Raw genomic sequence first — 17,206 nt, forward strand, 5'->3', positions numbered from 1 at the left:
TGTGTCACACATCACTCCAACCGTAGGGTTATGTCTCCTGTACTGTTTCTAACAGACTTTTCTTATCCACTCTTTGTTTCAAGGCGCCCCATTTACTTATTACGCTTTTAAAGTTCAATGTTTTTCGTCTTTGACACGATATATCATACAGAGCGTTTGCCAGGGAAGAGGCTTCGCTAAATTCCGCCGGATTTTAATTGCAATAGATCAAAAGTCACTGCCGAGGAAATACTGTGTATACATTTCCCGCTAAAATTTGATTCACTTAGGATATGAAGTTGGTAATATTAAATATTTAGTTACATTACAAGCTAAAATATAACTTTTAGTTATTTATAAAACACCATCAAGCGCACTCTATTAAATAAAGCCTGAAGAGAATCTGAAAATTCTACAGTTCTAGCAATATCATTTCCTCTATACGGGCTATTCCATATGAAATCGATCAGTAAAAAACTTCGCATTTTTTTAATACTCTAATGTTTTCCCTATTTATACAAGATGCTGAAGACAGTGCATTTTCAAAAATATACTATCGAAAGTCAAACGGTTTTCGCACTATTGAGCGATAAATTTAGCGTATTTTATACAAACAAGCCTCTTTCAGCGCTTAGAACTCTGGAACCATTTACTGCAGAACATTGAACGGGAGCTTATTTTGAAGCTGACATTTGGTAGGTTATGTTAAGAAGTAATCCTTATTTTTATTGTATACAGAGAGAGAGAGATAATCTGATTTTACTTACTTTTAGGCTTTTTCCCATTTGTAAAAATGTAAACAATATTGAGAAAAAACCTTGCATTATTAAGAGGGATTCAGCATTGTTTGCTTAGTGGCTCAGCAATAAGTTTCGAGGATATTAAATAAATTACTTTCACACGGCTGGACTTGAACGGCGCAGTACTGCACGCACTGGCTGAGAGCTGAAGATAAGCGAGTGTTGGGCGTCATTTTACTCCTGTGTTTATGAAAACTTATGATAAAGCTAGCCTAGCTATGCGCTACTAGACGAAACATCACGTGTTTGTCTCCTGGTCTTGTTTGTCTCGACTAACTCCCTCCTCACAGTCAGCTGGTTACTTCACGCGCGTACTATTTATTTTCTTTATTTGATATTTTTAATACTTTGTTATAAACGGTGCACTAGTAAAAAATATGTGTCTATTTGTACTTTCAATGCGGAATCTAACCATACATTTTAAAAATATTTTGTCGTTGTCAAAGACGTTTCAATGAAGAAAACTCTAAATTTCTCCATTTCCATAAATAGTAAGATAAACTGTTTACATGTCAATAAAACTTTAATTTCTCAGCATCAAAATAAACCATGATTTTGATCATTGGGTGAAAGGGTTTCGGAGCCACAACAGTTTAAATTTGCTAATTTTATGAAAATACGATAAATTTAAATATTTTTAATTTAAACACTATGAAGTTCTGATGCCTCAAACTCTGCACAAAGCATTGTATCACAGTTTTCAACGGACAGAAAAAAATTCATTGTATTTAAAAATTGCAAGGTCAATATTTTCTCTATATTTCGACCGGTTTGAGATGGAATAGCCCATACGGATGTCAACTGCACATTAACAAAGAAGAAATTAAAATTACAGATTCAGCAGAAATGAAAATATTGCAAACGGTGGCAGGCTATGGAAGAACAAATAAAAAAGATATCACACACACGCACGCACGCACACACACACATATAGTCGCCTTGGGCGGTGCAGTCTGTATAGCGTTGGCCTTCTGTACCCGAAGTTGCGGGTTCGATCCCGGCTCAGGTCGATGGGATTTAAGTGTGCTTAAATGCGACAGGCTCATGTTAATAGATTTACTGGTATGTAAAAGAACCCATGCAGAACAAAATTTCGGCACACCGGGGACGCTGGTATAACCTCGTCAGTTGCGAGAGTCGTTAAATAAAACAATTTAATTTTAAATTTTACACATAACTTATATGGAGTATATAAATATATGAATATGTATAATTATATTCAATCTAAATTATCAGAAATAATATTATAAATATACTATACAATGTATAGAAGACCACCGAATTCAGAAAAAGCTATTAAAATACAAATTTAGACCCCACAAACAGGCAACAATAGAAAACAGGGAAGTCCAATGAAGGCATGGCAAAACCAATTCAATTTACTTTGAAACCGAATAAGCTCAACCTTGTTGTTGAAGATTATTATTATTATTACTATTATTATTATTATTATTATTATTATTATTATTATTATTATTATTATTTATTATTAGTATAATTATGAGGCCTAATGTATTAATTGTATTTATTATTAAATGCCATTATTGAGTGTAATTAGTTACCACTGCCACCGGGTATTATTTACCTAATTGCAATGTGAATAAACACATGCATACAAAACACAAACGAATATTTTAAGACAATACTCAACGTAAACAGAAATGTATGCAGATGAAGTCTTTGAAAATGATGAAAATCTGGAAATGAACTTGTATGTTCTGTGATATTTTCAGCATCTCACACTTTATTTCCGTCTATTATCTTTATCATGTTATCTATTTCCGTAATGACTCAAGTTTTAGGTTGTCTTAAAATCCAAACTACAATTCTAATACGGGTTTTCAAAGGATATTTATGCACAAAACTTTTAAGAAAATGAGGAGAATTTGATAACGAACTTAAACAACCTATCATACTTTTTAAGTAGTTCGCACTTCAAATCCTGTAGCCTACAATCACGAGAAACATTAATTGCAGCAATTAACATTCATCATCCACTTTGAATTCAGTGGCAACGATTTTCTTTTTTCTACCCACGATTAGATCACAACTTTCACATCAGAGCTCGGTTTAATGGGCACCCTTATGCAGATAATTATCATCAAGCATTATTTATTGATCGCTCTCAGCACGCTTCATCAGGAATCTTTATCAGTGGCTTCTTTATAATTGCTACTCTTCAAGCGTTATTATGCTTTCCTTTTTGTCGTCATTCTGGGTTCAAGGTTTCAGTAGGCCTACTACCTCACGCTGAGTGGCTTAAATTAGATAGGTTTTTAAGTCATCTTCGAAAGTAATTGCCGTTCTATCATATTCTGTAATATTCTGAAATTAGATTATTCTGAATAACTTTATTCAACTTGTACTAAAAAGTGACTGCAAAAGATAAAGTGTACAAGAAAATAAGACTCGTACATGAAACAGCAATATTTTGAAAATTATAATAAAACAGTAAAGATAAAAGATACACAAGTTTTAATGATATATTAGACCAGTGATGTCAAAGCAAGCGCATTTTTCTGACCTTGACGTCGTGCGCTGGCAGCAAGCGCTAAGTATGGAAAGAGGAAGGGTTGTGTATATGAATAAGCAATCTGTTGGATTAAGAAAACAGTGGTGCACAAACTTCAAACGGAACGTGAAATTTTATGTCGTTATTTTTATATGGCTTCTTTCTGTTTAATATTATCTATATTGTATGTAAAACAAAAGTACTAACACTGATTTCTTAATATTGCACTTGTGTTTTAAATCTTAATAACATAATAGAGAGTTAAGAAGGAATATTCACTTAAATTCCATAGTAGTATAATATTATACTGTATTAAGTGGATGAAACACATCATTCATAAAGAAAGTGATATTCCAAAGAAAGAGATTGAGTATGACATGATAAGTTGGAATTTATATTGATGGTATCTTTAGCCTTACAAAAGTAATCAATAAACTAATCAGAACAATATTACAGTACAAAGCAAAGTTACCTAGTTACTGTATCTGTTTTAAGTGTAACTAATATTACATAACAAAACTCTTATCGCATTATGCTTTTAAGGTGATATTTGTGAGCAACTTCCTATCATCAGAATATTAAATCATTTTCTCGAAATCTGCTGAAGCTATAGAGCTGACATCTTTACAACACATGAGCACTATCTTTTGCTTATGATGTAACAGTAGTTGCTTTGTTAATTCATTTCCTTACAAACAATTTCCATGCGAATATTTTAAAAATTTTCAATACACTATCTTCAGTAATACGTATACAGTATACATGGTATATTAGATTTACGAAAACATTCTGTAAGGCTACTAAATAAATAGGCCTATACCTGAAAATATCACTTTTCTATACGAAAAGTTGAGAAAATATTTATTTTGAATAAAAAAAGCAAACTTGTGAAAAATGAGCATTAAAATTAAAACTTACATTCTTATAATGCACTTACACTTCTCAGGCAAATCTAAAAATTATCATGGATACAGTTTTAATAAGTTCTCTTCCCTTTATCTATTGAATCAGTGCTGGCCATCCCTGAATATAGCTCGACCAAGCGACATATACCACCTCTTTCGTCTGTCTCTTTCCTTTCCGCTGTAAAGCTTTCCTGGGCTCTAAAGCGCGTGCTTGCTCCTTGTGGGCATCAATTGACATGCCTGCCGTAGACTAACAACTATTAGACTATAAAGAATAATAAGCAAGAATACAAATTAATGAAACTTGTTATAGAAAAATAAATTATGACGAAATGCAATAGTAACACAGTAAAAAATTTAATAGGATATACCAAGGAAAGAAGATTGAAGATTAATTTAAGAGCTTGGTGTAATAACATGCTATGCCACATTATTATTAAAAATGAGATTTTAGATGTTTTCAGCAACCCAGAGATGTCTCTAGCTATTGTAGTGTTTGTAACAAGATTCCCCACAAGATGACAGAACAATATAGGAAAGAGTTTTCTTGATTCGTCTTTGTAGAGAGAATTATTTCAAATAAAATCTGCTAAGCCACACTTTTATCAAGATGGCGAAATCTACAGATACGCGTGAAACTTCTGTAAAAATGAAACTGGTTTTTGAAAGTGTTAGTGATTCTACTAAAAATTCGTTTTAAGATTCTCGTTCAGAATATCTGCAATGCTTGGGAAAAGTGGCATAAGTCAGTTTTCACAGACATTTTTTATTAATTTATTGACAACTTAGCTTACGGAACATCTGCTCACTTTGGAAAAGAGACATAAGTGTTTCTCCCATTACAATAATTAATACAGAAGAAAATCAAATCGACATAAACCAGTGTGAAGACAGTTTTTTCCTTCTCTTGTAAAATTAACATTATTGACTTGTGGCACTTCTTCCGAGCACTATAGATATATTCCGTCAGAAGATGAGAATTCAACAAGCAGTGATGCGAATGATTTGGTAAGCATTTTACGTTTATAATAAGTAGCGGCACAGTTAGTTTTTATGAAAGAAATTTACAAAGCTGTTTCATTCTGTGCTATAGCATGATATAGATTACTTTGTTGTAATAACTTAATTTATAACAAAATATTAAGTGAATCTACTTTTTTACATTAAAGCAGAGCTATGTGGAGGTGGCAGATGAACGGGTCAATTTGAAAATAAAAAATAATTAATTAATATTGCAATAATAATGATAGACTAATATCAATAGTATAATAATAATAATAATAATAATAATAATAATAATAATAATAATAATAATAATAATAATAATTGAACATTTTAATGCTTTCAGGTTCAAAATTCTATGTGTCATAAAGCTGACATAAACCACAAGAAAAAGAAAAGGAAATGGAAGTCTCCCTCCTTAAACATTAGGCAAAAATGGAAACAAGGGATCTCCTTACGTTAGTGATAAAAACAATATTAAAAAAGAGCATTCTTTAGGTCCACCATGTCGCTGGAAAGCTAAATGCCGAACGCTTATAAATAGAAAAGAAGCTAAAACCTTCAATGTAATTTTGGATTTGGGTGACTACAATACACAAAATGCATACTTGTTTGGATGCATTAAGTCACAAGCTGCAAAGAGAAGCATACTGGCCAGTCAAGGCGATTTTACAGTTACATTTACAATGTCAAAGTTATAGTGTTGAAATAATTGTATGCAGAGATGAATTTAAAGCCTTGGTTTTTCTAAACCGACGCATGCGAGATGAGAGGTGCGAGGCCCGCCTCACATAAATCCGGACTACAGGAGAGATAGTGAGTGGTTTCAGTAACTGCGAGGTGCGAGGTCTATATTTCATTCCAAAACACAAATTTCATTAGAAGCCGAAATCCAAAGAGAAAATACTTAAACTGTGAACACTGACAATTGAAGAAGCCTACAGGTACTATGTAACGTGGTGAATGAAACGGGATTATTATTATTATTATTATTATTATTATTATTATTATTATTATTATTATTATTATTATTATTACTTTGATGATTATATATGTCTTCCTACTTCTGTTGTGACATATATTTGTGTTTTAAAAATCTAACGCCAGGTACGGTGTCTCCAGTAGGTTTATAACGAGTAAATTCAAAGCATTACAAACAACGTAAAGACGAAACCTCTATCAGTTCCCGATAGAATAAAAATACAAGTGATTATGAATACGATAATTTTATTATTAAAAATTACAGTATCAGGAACAAGACTTTTATTCTCTCTTTGTATCTGACTCAAAATATTGGCAACCACTCGTCATAGTTAATTACAATAATCATCAACTTTGAATGAATTCTGAATTTATTCACTCAATTCTATTTATGTTTCGTAACCACTAATGAGATCATAATTGCTTTCAAACATTTAAAAATTTTCACCATCCCTTGTGGGGATCGAACCCACGACCTTTGGATTAGAAGTCCAACGCGCTATCCTCTGCGCCAAAGGGACAACGATAAGAGACACCCTAGTTTTCAAGAAGCACTCATAGTAGGTGCGTGAGGAACGAAAACAAATCTATCAGTACTGACGTCAGCTGGTCATAAAGTGCACCAGTTATCTATAGATCTATCTTGTATGAAAGTTATACATACAATACATATTAAACATTCCGAAGAAACAATGATAATAAATATATTGATCCATATTGATCTTTCGTACACTACTTTTAACACTTGAATATAAATACTTGATTACATAGCGAACTTACTCGTGTTAATTATGTAAGTATGTGCGGTTTACAGCTGTTTCGGTGCTACTTGACACCAGCCAAACCGACAGCCAATCACTTCATATATTCGCCCGCCATTTTGGCTCTTTCGTTGGCGTTCGCAGAAAGCACGAGAGGACGTTATTTGCCGCTCAATTATTTGCTCAATTATGCCTACAGTGCGTTTGACTTATTATCATAGATGTTACAACATGATTATGTTTAACAGTGCGGCAAGTAGATTCCTCGTCTGGTAGCTCGGCAACGAAAGAACAAATATGGCGAACTATACTACCTACATAGACTTTAAAGAGACTTCACTTCCTAAGACGTAAGCGAAGAGGAGTCACGCCGGGAATAACAGCGACGCGACTATAGCAGTGGGCAGTGCATTGAGATTTTCCGGCATCTTGTTTGCTTTAAGCTCGGCAAAGGACACATTGTGTGGGTTTGCCTTATCAGCTATTTCACTAATAATTCTGCTGCTAATTTAAATTTTCAATCTTAGTTAGTCAGTTGTCTGAACTGTAGTCAGAAATGCGTAATTTTAACCACGTTTGATATAATTTGCAGCAACATATTTTCCTCCTAGAGAAAATATTCACTGAACAAGAAAGCGTAAGATTTATATTTGCAGAAGTTTTGGCAGTATTTTAGAGATGCATAATCATCCAGTGTGTAGTTAATTATTTGATAAATGGTGAAAAACAGGTTCCGTTCTCGATAAGAACAAACACTTTCCGAAGCGTAAGTATTCCAACAAAATGAACATTAGAAGATATGCTTGTGAAGAAAATGCGTTGCAATATTCTGTATCTAACCGTGGTTAAAAATACGCATCCTCAATACAATTAGACAACTGACTAAGACTAACAATGTAAAGTGCCAGCAGAATTATGTCGCCTGCTTAGTGGAACAACAAGGCAAACTCACGCATTGTGCCTCTGTTGGACTTTAAGCAAATAAGTTGCCGGGAAAACCCAATGCACTGCCTGCCACAAGCCAACCTCGCGGCTCGGTAAGTTTTCCGGTAACTTAGGTTTGACTCAATTGTCATCTAGCCTTTTTAATGTGTATATAGATGATGTATCCTAATAAAAAATTAGAAGATGAAAACGAATCCAAGAACAGGAATAAGTAAAGAGAGATTTTTTAATGTTTAAATATTTTACAGAATTATAAAGGAAACCTACAATATTCCATCCATAAAGAATAACGACTAAGAAAATAACAGTACACTTTTACAGTATTAACAAATAAAACTAAAGTAATAATCTTCAGTGGCAAATCTCCTGCTAGTACCAAAATAATAGCCGAAAATAAACACATAAGAACTAGAATCACATTTTTATTATTTAGGTTGTAGTGTAACTTTCAAAAATATAAATAAATCGAAAATAAAATAATAATTTTTGATTAATATGTGGAATGATAAGAGAACAATAAAAAACAAAACACTAAAAGATAAAAACAGTAAAGTTCTACAAAATTACTCTGCAAGTTTCAGTGCTAACATACGAATACGAACCATAGACCCTACTTAAAAAAAAGACTAGATGGAAGTACTTTACAAGCAACAGAGATGAGATTTCTAAATTCAGTGAAAGTATGTACGAAAATAAATCTGACAAGAAATAACAAGAACACAATGTGAAAGCGAAAAAGACTTTAATGCCTAAACTATAAAGCACAGTAAAGATGATTACAGTGATGATGATGATGATGATGATGATGATGATGATGATGATGATGATGATGATGATGATGTTGAAGATTAAAATGCGTAGGCATATTGGAGCATCGTTTCAAAACGTATTAAGTCGAACAGTGGACGAAATTAAATTTGTTACTTTCTATTTCTTTATCTTTCATGCTGTGAAATCTGATGGTTCCAAGTCGTCATATTTGTAAACTGTGAAACAAGTACTTCAAAATGGTTTTGTGTAGAGTTTTGAAAACCTGTCCGGTTTACGAGTAATTCAGTTTTTCGTCAGTCTTGTAAAAAAATTGTAAGTTGGACATAACACGAATTGAAACGATGCTCCTCGCACAAAATTAAACATAACTTTTCAAAGTAAATTTTTAACGTAAATGCCGTTTGAGAGAGTGATTATGAAAGAAAGTGTTTCTATTTTGCCTTTAACATTGTTCAAATACAAAGGAACATCTCTGACCTAACAATGGATTAATTTTAAAAATGTCAGTAAAATATGCAATTCTTGATTTCGTAGTTAAATATTTATATCCTGGTACATTTAAATCCATAAAAAATATTGCATTAACATCGTGAACTTTAGGTAAAACTAAAATATAAAAAACAAAACCGATTTTGACGGAAAAGAAAACGGAAATCGAATATCTTTAGCAATATAGTATATTTCACTTAAAAAATAACGTAAGATCAACTGAACAAATAAAAAACAAAATAGTAATTTAATAGCTATTCAGAAATGTAAAAACAGTTGTGCTCGGGCGTGGGTTCGATTCCAGCTTGGGCTGATTACCTGGTTGGGCTTTTTCCGAGGATTTGTCCAACCGTAAGACCAATGTCAGGTAATCTATGGCGAATCCTCGGCCTCATTTCGCTAAATATCACCTCGCTATCACCAATCCCATTGACCCTAAATAACCTCTTAGTTGGTACAGCGCCGTTAAATCACCAACTAAAAAAATTAGAACGACGCTCAACAATATTTAAGAATAATTACACTATAATGATGACTCTTTTTATCCCTTAAGAAGACGGCTGTAAGTCTATAAGATTGTATTTGCTGAAGAGGAGCAATAAAAGTTTAGATTCTGCTGCTTGTATGAAAGAATAACTCATCTACTTAGCAAGTCTGTCAGTAAATCAATCAGTGTACAAAGTACGCCGACTTGTAATACCATTTATAAACACTGGTGTGTGTACACAAGGTTAAATAAAAAGCTGACCATAGCCGTTAAGTGTTAACATTTGCATTGCAAATTTACAATGTTTATCAGTGAAACTAATTACCTTGTGAACTTAACTTCACAAACACAATAAAACAAAAGTTTATATGGCAAACTGTGTTAAGTGTACATCAGAAGGAAAGAAAACAAATACTGGCCTGCTCATTTATGTAACATAGTAACGATTCATGCAATGACACGAACTGTAGATATTTATGTACAGTACAAATGGAAGTATTTTTCGTTTATCTTTATTTTCTCCGTACAACAAAATCGAAGAAACCTGCTCCGGTAAAAGCTGTGGCCAGTATCCTACATCTCACAGATCCTACTGTTAAATGAATCTAGGGTCCTCTCGGATTTGTATGTGCATGATCAGTAGGGCTTGGAATATGATGAAATGAAGGGTTCAGAGCCATAGTGGGCCAAGCACCATTTATTAAAAACGGAGAAAGCAGGGGTTAAAGTTAAGTGAATACCATAGTTTAATGAAGATTGACATACCATTTAGTTTTAATGTGTATACTTTATATTACTTGCTATATGTTTCCATTGAATTATGGTAATAACTTCATTTTAACCCTTGTTTTCTACAGTTTTAGTAAATGGTGCTTGGCCCACTATGATTCTGAACCCTTCAAATATCATCATTTTTCTGAGACATCACAGACAATGCAGGATGCAATATAGGCCAAACTCGTTTCACTTCAACACGAATCGATATAGTCTAATTTTATTTTGCATTTTTTTATTTTTAGGTCTTTTATTATCTACTGGTCATTTTTTTAGAAACTGTTGTAAGTTTTGTTGCATTTTTGCCCTTTTCTCCTTCTGAATGGACTTTTCTTACGGTGTAGTCACAGTCTATATTCGAGAACCTACTGCAGATTGCTTATGCAATTCGATTGCATCATAGAGGAATTGAAGGGTCCAGAGCCATAGTGGGCCAAACGCCGTACGTTAAAAACTGAGAAAACAAGGGTTAACATTAAATGAATGTCATAATTCAATGAAATGTAGGCTATAACAAGTAATATAAAGTATGCACATTAAAACTAAATGATATGTAAATCTTCATTATACTATTTACTTAACTTTAACCCTTGCTTTTTCCGTTCTTAATAAATGGCGCTTGGCCCACTTTGGTTCTGAACCCTTCAATTTTTCTTGTGGTTGCGTCAGCCTTTACTCCTGATCACATGTGTTCCATGGGAAACAGTATGGTAAAATCAGTATTTTCAATAAAAATCGGATAATTCCACATCATACTAATGCCAATATTTTCCTTGTATTTTTTTGTATCAAAAACGGACATTTCCAACACTCTGTATGTATTGCAATTACGAAACCATTCAAAATCGGTCATTTCCACTTCTATGTCCAAGAGTCATAATATCTTATTGCTACTTGAAATTATTGTAAAAGTGTTATAATATATTCATTTTTCCATGATACAGTAGAATGAAAGTGAAGGACATCTACAATGTGCATTTACATAGTTGAGTATTTTCATAATAATCCAATTGAAGCACTAGACCTGGTGGTCTGTTGCGGCCTCAATGGTCTCATGCCATCTTTTAAATGGTCTTTCAACAGATCGTTGTCCAGAAGGGCGGTAATGTAGCACTGCCTTTGGCATCTTTCTGTTGGCATTCTCTCAACATGCTGTTTCCAATTAACTCTATAGATTTGAAAAAAAATTTAATATAGGTTGGACGTTCAATCTTCTAAAATTTCTGTATGCCTATTTCGTTTTCTATCCCAATTACAATTACAGTGAAGTCAGAAATGGTAGATAGCTGGATGGATAAAACTGACGACGACATAGGCGTGTTACGGACAATGAAAAATAATTCGTGGAAGAAAAAATGTTTAATGAATTTCGGGACTTGGAATGTAAGAGGTATTAATTATAAAGACGATCAGTTAGAAGAACAACTGCTCAAAAAGAATATCAAGATAGCTGTCATCACAGAAACTTAAAAAAAAACTAAAAGGTACTAAAGTTGAGTATTTTAATTGAAATTATTGTAAAAGTGTTACGGTACGGATGATTATGTGGTAAGCACCGGCCAGGCTGCCATCTTCCCACAATAGAAGTCCTGAGTACATATTTTCCCGTTAGATTGTAAAGGGACTCATAATAGGGTCATAAGATGATTTTCAAAATGTAATTAAAACATATGTGCATATTTGGTAATGTAACCTTATGTGCTCTGGACCCCTACTGCTGGAAGATTGCCTGGCCGATGTTTACTATATAATTACCATGTAATGTTATATTCGTTACTCCATGATATAATTGATGTAAGTGACGTGTGTGTTTTATTGTTGTAAATGTAAAATAGCTTTTTTTTCGAACAAAAGTGAACATTTCCCTCACATTCCAAACAAAACCGGATATTTTCAAAATATTTTTGTCATTAAATTAACAGAAAATAACTGAAATCATGACAATTGACACTATTAGAACAACGGACGTAACATGCATGACACACAAAATTATTATTATCGTTCACTTTGGAGTACAATGAAGGCTCGATACAGTTTTTTTTTTCTACTTCCTGAAAAAAAATACTATTTTGTAAATGACCGGTTTTGTTCGCAACCTTCACAAGTTGTGTTATAGATCTTGGAGTATTCTTTGGCAGTAAATTTTATTTTTACAAGGATATAGACTGCATATTTAATCATACAATTACATTGTGATGTTGGGTCTAGGTTGAGCCTAGTAGGCCTACTGTTAATAACTTATTCTTTCTCTATCCCTAACTCACTTTAAATACTTTAAAATTAGTGATATCGAAACATCAGTACGTATCTACATTTAGTCCGGAATTCTGTCACAAAAACTAATTCGGCTGAAGTAGAAAGTATGCAACATAAATTCATACCGTCATTTTCGTACAGATTTCTGCCCAATAACTCGAAGAACGGAAAATCTGTGATTATTTCCAATGTCACAATTTATAATAATAATAATAATAATAATAATAATAATAATAATAATAATAATAATAATAATAATAATAATAATGGCTTTATTTAACCTGGCAGAGTTAAGGCCGTAAGGCCTTCTCTTACATTCAACCATTATATTCCAGATGCCAAAATATACGTAGATGTTCTGATTTTATTCAATGTCTTAAAAGGTAATGTTATAATCTGTTAATTTTCATAAACAAAGTTTATACGAAAAGCATGAAAAGTCACAACCTTTTCTACAAGAGAAATTCCAAATCTCTTCCATCTGTCCCCAGAATGCATTACAAGTACCAATTTATACAGCAATAAAGTGTATACATTTAGGCCTATCTTATAAATTGCATAATAGTAAAAACTTCCCATAAGTATTTTACTCAATAATTTAACGACACTGTATCAACTACTAGGTAATTAGTGTCGCTGGAGTTGGTAATAGCGATGTGGAATTTGGCATGGATTCTTCTCTAAGTAACAAAATAAAATAAATAAAAATAAAAATAGCGTATATGTTATATGCATATTTTAGTATTTGTTATTGCATATTTAACCCGACTAATAATTCGACTTTTAAATCCTTGACGATAATGTAACAATCCTCATAAGGCGATCTCAAAGTTCCCTCGCGTATCCGAAAAGAGATGTAAGCTCAGAGAATCTATGCATTTGTGAGTACAGTCAGATTTGCCATATGGCGAAGTCGCAAGGGGCCAGCATTGTAGGCTGTAACAATAGAGAGTGCGGGTCTTCCTTTCCGGACTGAGCCGTGACTCCACCATAGCGACGTCGTGCGCTGCGTTAAGTGTCGGGAACAAAACGGGCAAACTATCTGAACTTCATTGTTAATGGACACTCCACAAAAATTGACGCAACGAAGCGTTATTACAAGTTCATCTATTCTCGGATTACACCTTCAATGTATGAAATAGTAAAATCGAGCTAGGAATTTAAGTTAGCTTTGTAGTAGTATGAGATTCTATAGAAAAATAATGGGACACGGTATCTTTAACTTTTCGTACCCTATTCTATCACTAAACTTTGCAACTTTCGAGTTTTCAGTTTATAAAACTTGAAAGGTGTAAAGTACCGGTATTTGTGCTTCATCATAAAATTCCAGGGTCACGTGCCGTGGCGTCGTGGTCTAAGGCATCCTGCCTGGGACTCGCATTACGGAATGCGCGCTGGTTCGAGTCCTCATGGGAGAAGAAATTTTCTCATGAAATTTCGGCCAGTGTATGGGACCAGTGCCCATCCAGCATCGTAATGCACTTGGGGAGCTACGATAGGTAGCGAAATCCGGTTATGGAAATCAGCTATAACGGCTGGGGGATCATCGTGCTAACCACACGATACCTCGATTCTGGTTGGATGATCGTCCACCTCTGCTTCGGCATGTGGCCGTGAGACCATCAGCCGGCTGGTCGGTCTTGGCCCTTCGTGGGCTGTAGCGCCACGGATTATTATTATTATTATTATTATTATTATTATTATTATTATTATTATTATTATTATTACTTACTTACAAATGGCTTTTAAGGAACCCGAAGGTTCATTGCCGCCCTCACATAAGCCCGCCAGCGGTCCCTATCCTGTGCAAGATTAATCCAGTCTCTATCATCATACCCCACCTCCCTCAGATCCATTTTAATATTATCCTCCCATCTACGTCTCGGTCTCCCTAAAGGTCTTTTTCCCTCCGGTCTCCCAACTAACACTCTATATGCATTTCTGGATTCGCCCATACGTGCTACATGCCCTGCCCATCTCAAACGTCTGGATTTAATGTTCCTAATTATGTCAGGTGAAGAATACAATGCGTGCAGTTCTGTGTTGTGTAACTTTCTCCATTCTCCTGTAACTTCATCCCGCTTAGCCCCAAATATTTTCCTTAGCACCTTATTCTCAAACACCCTGAACCTATGTTCCTCTCTCAGAGTGAGAGTCCAAGTTTCACAACCATACAGAAAAACCGGTAATATAACTGTTTTATAAATTCTAACTTTCAGATTTTTGGACAGCAGACTGGATGATAAGAGCTTCTCAACCGAATAATAACAGGCATTTCCCATATTTATTCTGCGTTTAATTTCCTCCCGAGTGTCATTTATATTTGTTACTGTTGCTCCAAGATATTTGAATTTTTCCACCTCTTCGAAGGATAAATCTCCAATTTTTATATTTCCATTTCGTACAATATTCTGGTCACGAGACATAATCATATACTTTGTCTTTTCGGGATTTACTTCCAAACCGATCGCTTTACTTGCTTCAAGTAAAATTTCCGTGTTTTCCCTAATCGTTTTATTATTATTATTATAAAATTCCAGAAAATTCGAAACTGAAAATTATGCCTCTACATTTGCGAAATATTTGCAAATATTAATTCTCTAATTCTGAAAAGTAATCCTGTATATTTTGTTGTTTTAATTATTATTTATTTACTAACTGGCATTTTAATAATTTATTCCACAAGTTATATCACTTTTATATGCGTTCTTCAATAATTTCCACTCACTCACTCACTCACTCACCCACCCACCCCTTAGCACTATAGTTCTTGTAGAAACTTCGCGCATTATACAGATGTCATTCCAGGTCCTCCTATCCTCACCGTCTTTCCTCCATCTTCTGAGACCGATTTGCATTAAATCAAACTCAACCCCAACAAACGAGCTTACATTTGACCTACCTCGAGTCCTTCTTTCTCCTCGTTTACCTTCCAATGCCTTATTTGGGTATGTATCATTCTGCATTCTATAGACATATACCAATCATTTCAAACTCCTAAAATTAGGGTCCGTCCCAGGAATCTGTAGAGTAGAAAGACGACACAAGATCTCTGCGCAAGTGATATGTGGGAGGGCTAGGACCAATGATCGCTCTGGTGGGAGGTGTTGGATGAACGAAGCGAACAATCGCTTGCAGGGAGAGGATCATTTCTATCTGAACTCTACTCTACCTTCTACCATGAGCATCTAACCCCTTACAATGTGTCTGTATAGACGCTCTTCCATTTCTAAACATTAAAGTAAAAATACCGTATCCTGAATCAGTTCTAATTTAGATATGAATATGGGCATATCGCACATCTACTAAAATACTGTCTTAAGTCGAAAATTACATATTACTTTCGTAAATTATTTCCAAAGCTCTTTTAGTAGTTGGAGGTGTGAAATTCTAATAATAAAATAGTAAATTATCGAACGTGTATATATATTGGCTACCTATTTATTCAAATATTTTACAGCAGTTTCTTACTAGAAAATAGCACATCTTTACAAAACACAATTTTCGAGTTACGAAACTATTTTACTGGGAATGTGACATACTGATTTTAGTTTTAACGCCTTAGCGGAAATATATATGTTACAGAATTTGTATTCTATACCATTTACTTAGATATTAAAATAAAGCCTTCCTACTGAGTACTTCTATTAAATAATTACAATCCGTAAGTGAGGAAAGTGTTGAGTATTTATTTAAAGCATCCCATTTCTTTTGTAAATTACCCACAAATATTTTAGTACCTACAGTTGTGATGTTATTATTAATAATTCTCTAAAAATAATTTAGCATCCCTTGTGGGGATCGAACCCACGACCTTTGGATTAGAAGTCCAACGCGCTATCCTCTGCGCCAAAGGGACAGTTGATACCCGAGCTTCAAATGCAAATTGTTCAAGCAGAATGAGTACCTCTAAACTTAATTACATATTCATGAGGCATTAAAGTAAAAGGACAACCATTAAGTTCTATTCTGCTCAACATCGCGTTATTTTTTACAAATTCTTAATTCTCTATACGTATAAATAAATGTTTTATATATATATATACAGAATGGACCTAAGTAATGTAATTAATTTCAGGGTGTTATTATTTGAGATATTTCAAATAAAAAAGTTTAATACAATTTTCTCGTTTTTATTTCTTTTTAGAGATAAAAATTGCTTTTTATATAACATCCCATTGTGTGTTTTGTGAAAACCATTGATTGAATCCCCAATATCCTCAGTCAATTTAAGAAAACAATGTATTATGATAATAAATGATTGGAAGAATTTTAGATTTGTCCTTTAAATGTGCAGAAATTTGATCAGAACAAATGTAGCATTGTAAAATTCCTTTGCAGAACAAAACCTTAAATTTTTTCAGAATAAATTTCTGCACATTTAAAGGACAAAACTAAAATTCTTTCAATAACTTCTTACTTTCTGAAGTTAACTGAGGATATTGAGAATTAAATCGATGTCTTTCCCAAAACACGCTATGAAATGTTTCATATGAAACAATTTTTTTCTCGAATAGGAAGCAAAAACGAGCAAAATTGTATTA

The 17,206-nt window shown here is 33.6% G+C and overlaps 1 protein-coding gene and 2 non-coding genes across 3 annotated transcripts in view; all 3 read right to left on the reverse strand.

Moving 5' to 3' along the window:
* LOC138699819 (protein Wnt-5b-like) overlaps positions 1-17,206 on the reverse strand; it is a 2,020,855-nt gene that overhangs the window by 657,227 nt on the left and 1,346,422 nt on the right. The window lies entirely within an intron of this gene.
* On the reverse strand, positions 6,628-6,700 carry TRNAR-UCU (transfer RNA arginine (anticodon UCU)). Its single transcript has one exon. It is a non-coding gene; the product is annotated as a tRNA-Arg (tRNA).
* Positions 16,449-16,521, reverse strand: TRNAR-UCU (transfer RNA arginine (anticodon UCU)). Its single transcript has one exon. It is a non-coding gene; the product is annotated as a tRNA-Arg (tRNA).

The sequence above is a fragment of the Periplaneta americana genome, chromosome 5, assembly GCF_040183065.1.
Source record: "Periplaneta americana isolate PAMFEO1 chromosome 5, P.americana_PAMFEO1_priV1, whole genome shotgun sequence".
Lineage (NCBI taxonomy): Eukaryota > Metazoa > Arthropoda > Insecta > Blattodea > Blattidae > Periplaneta > Periplaneta americana.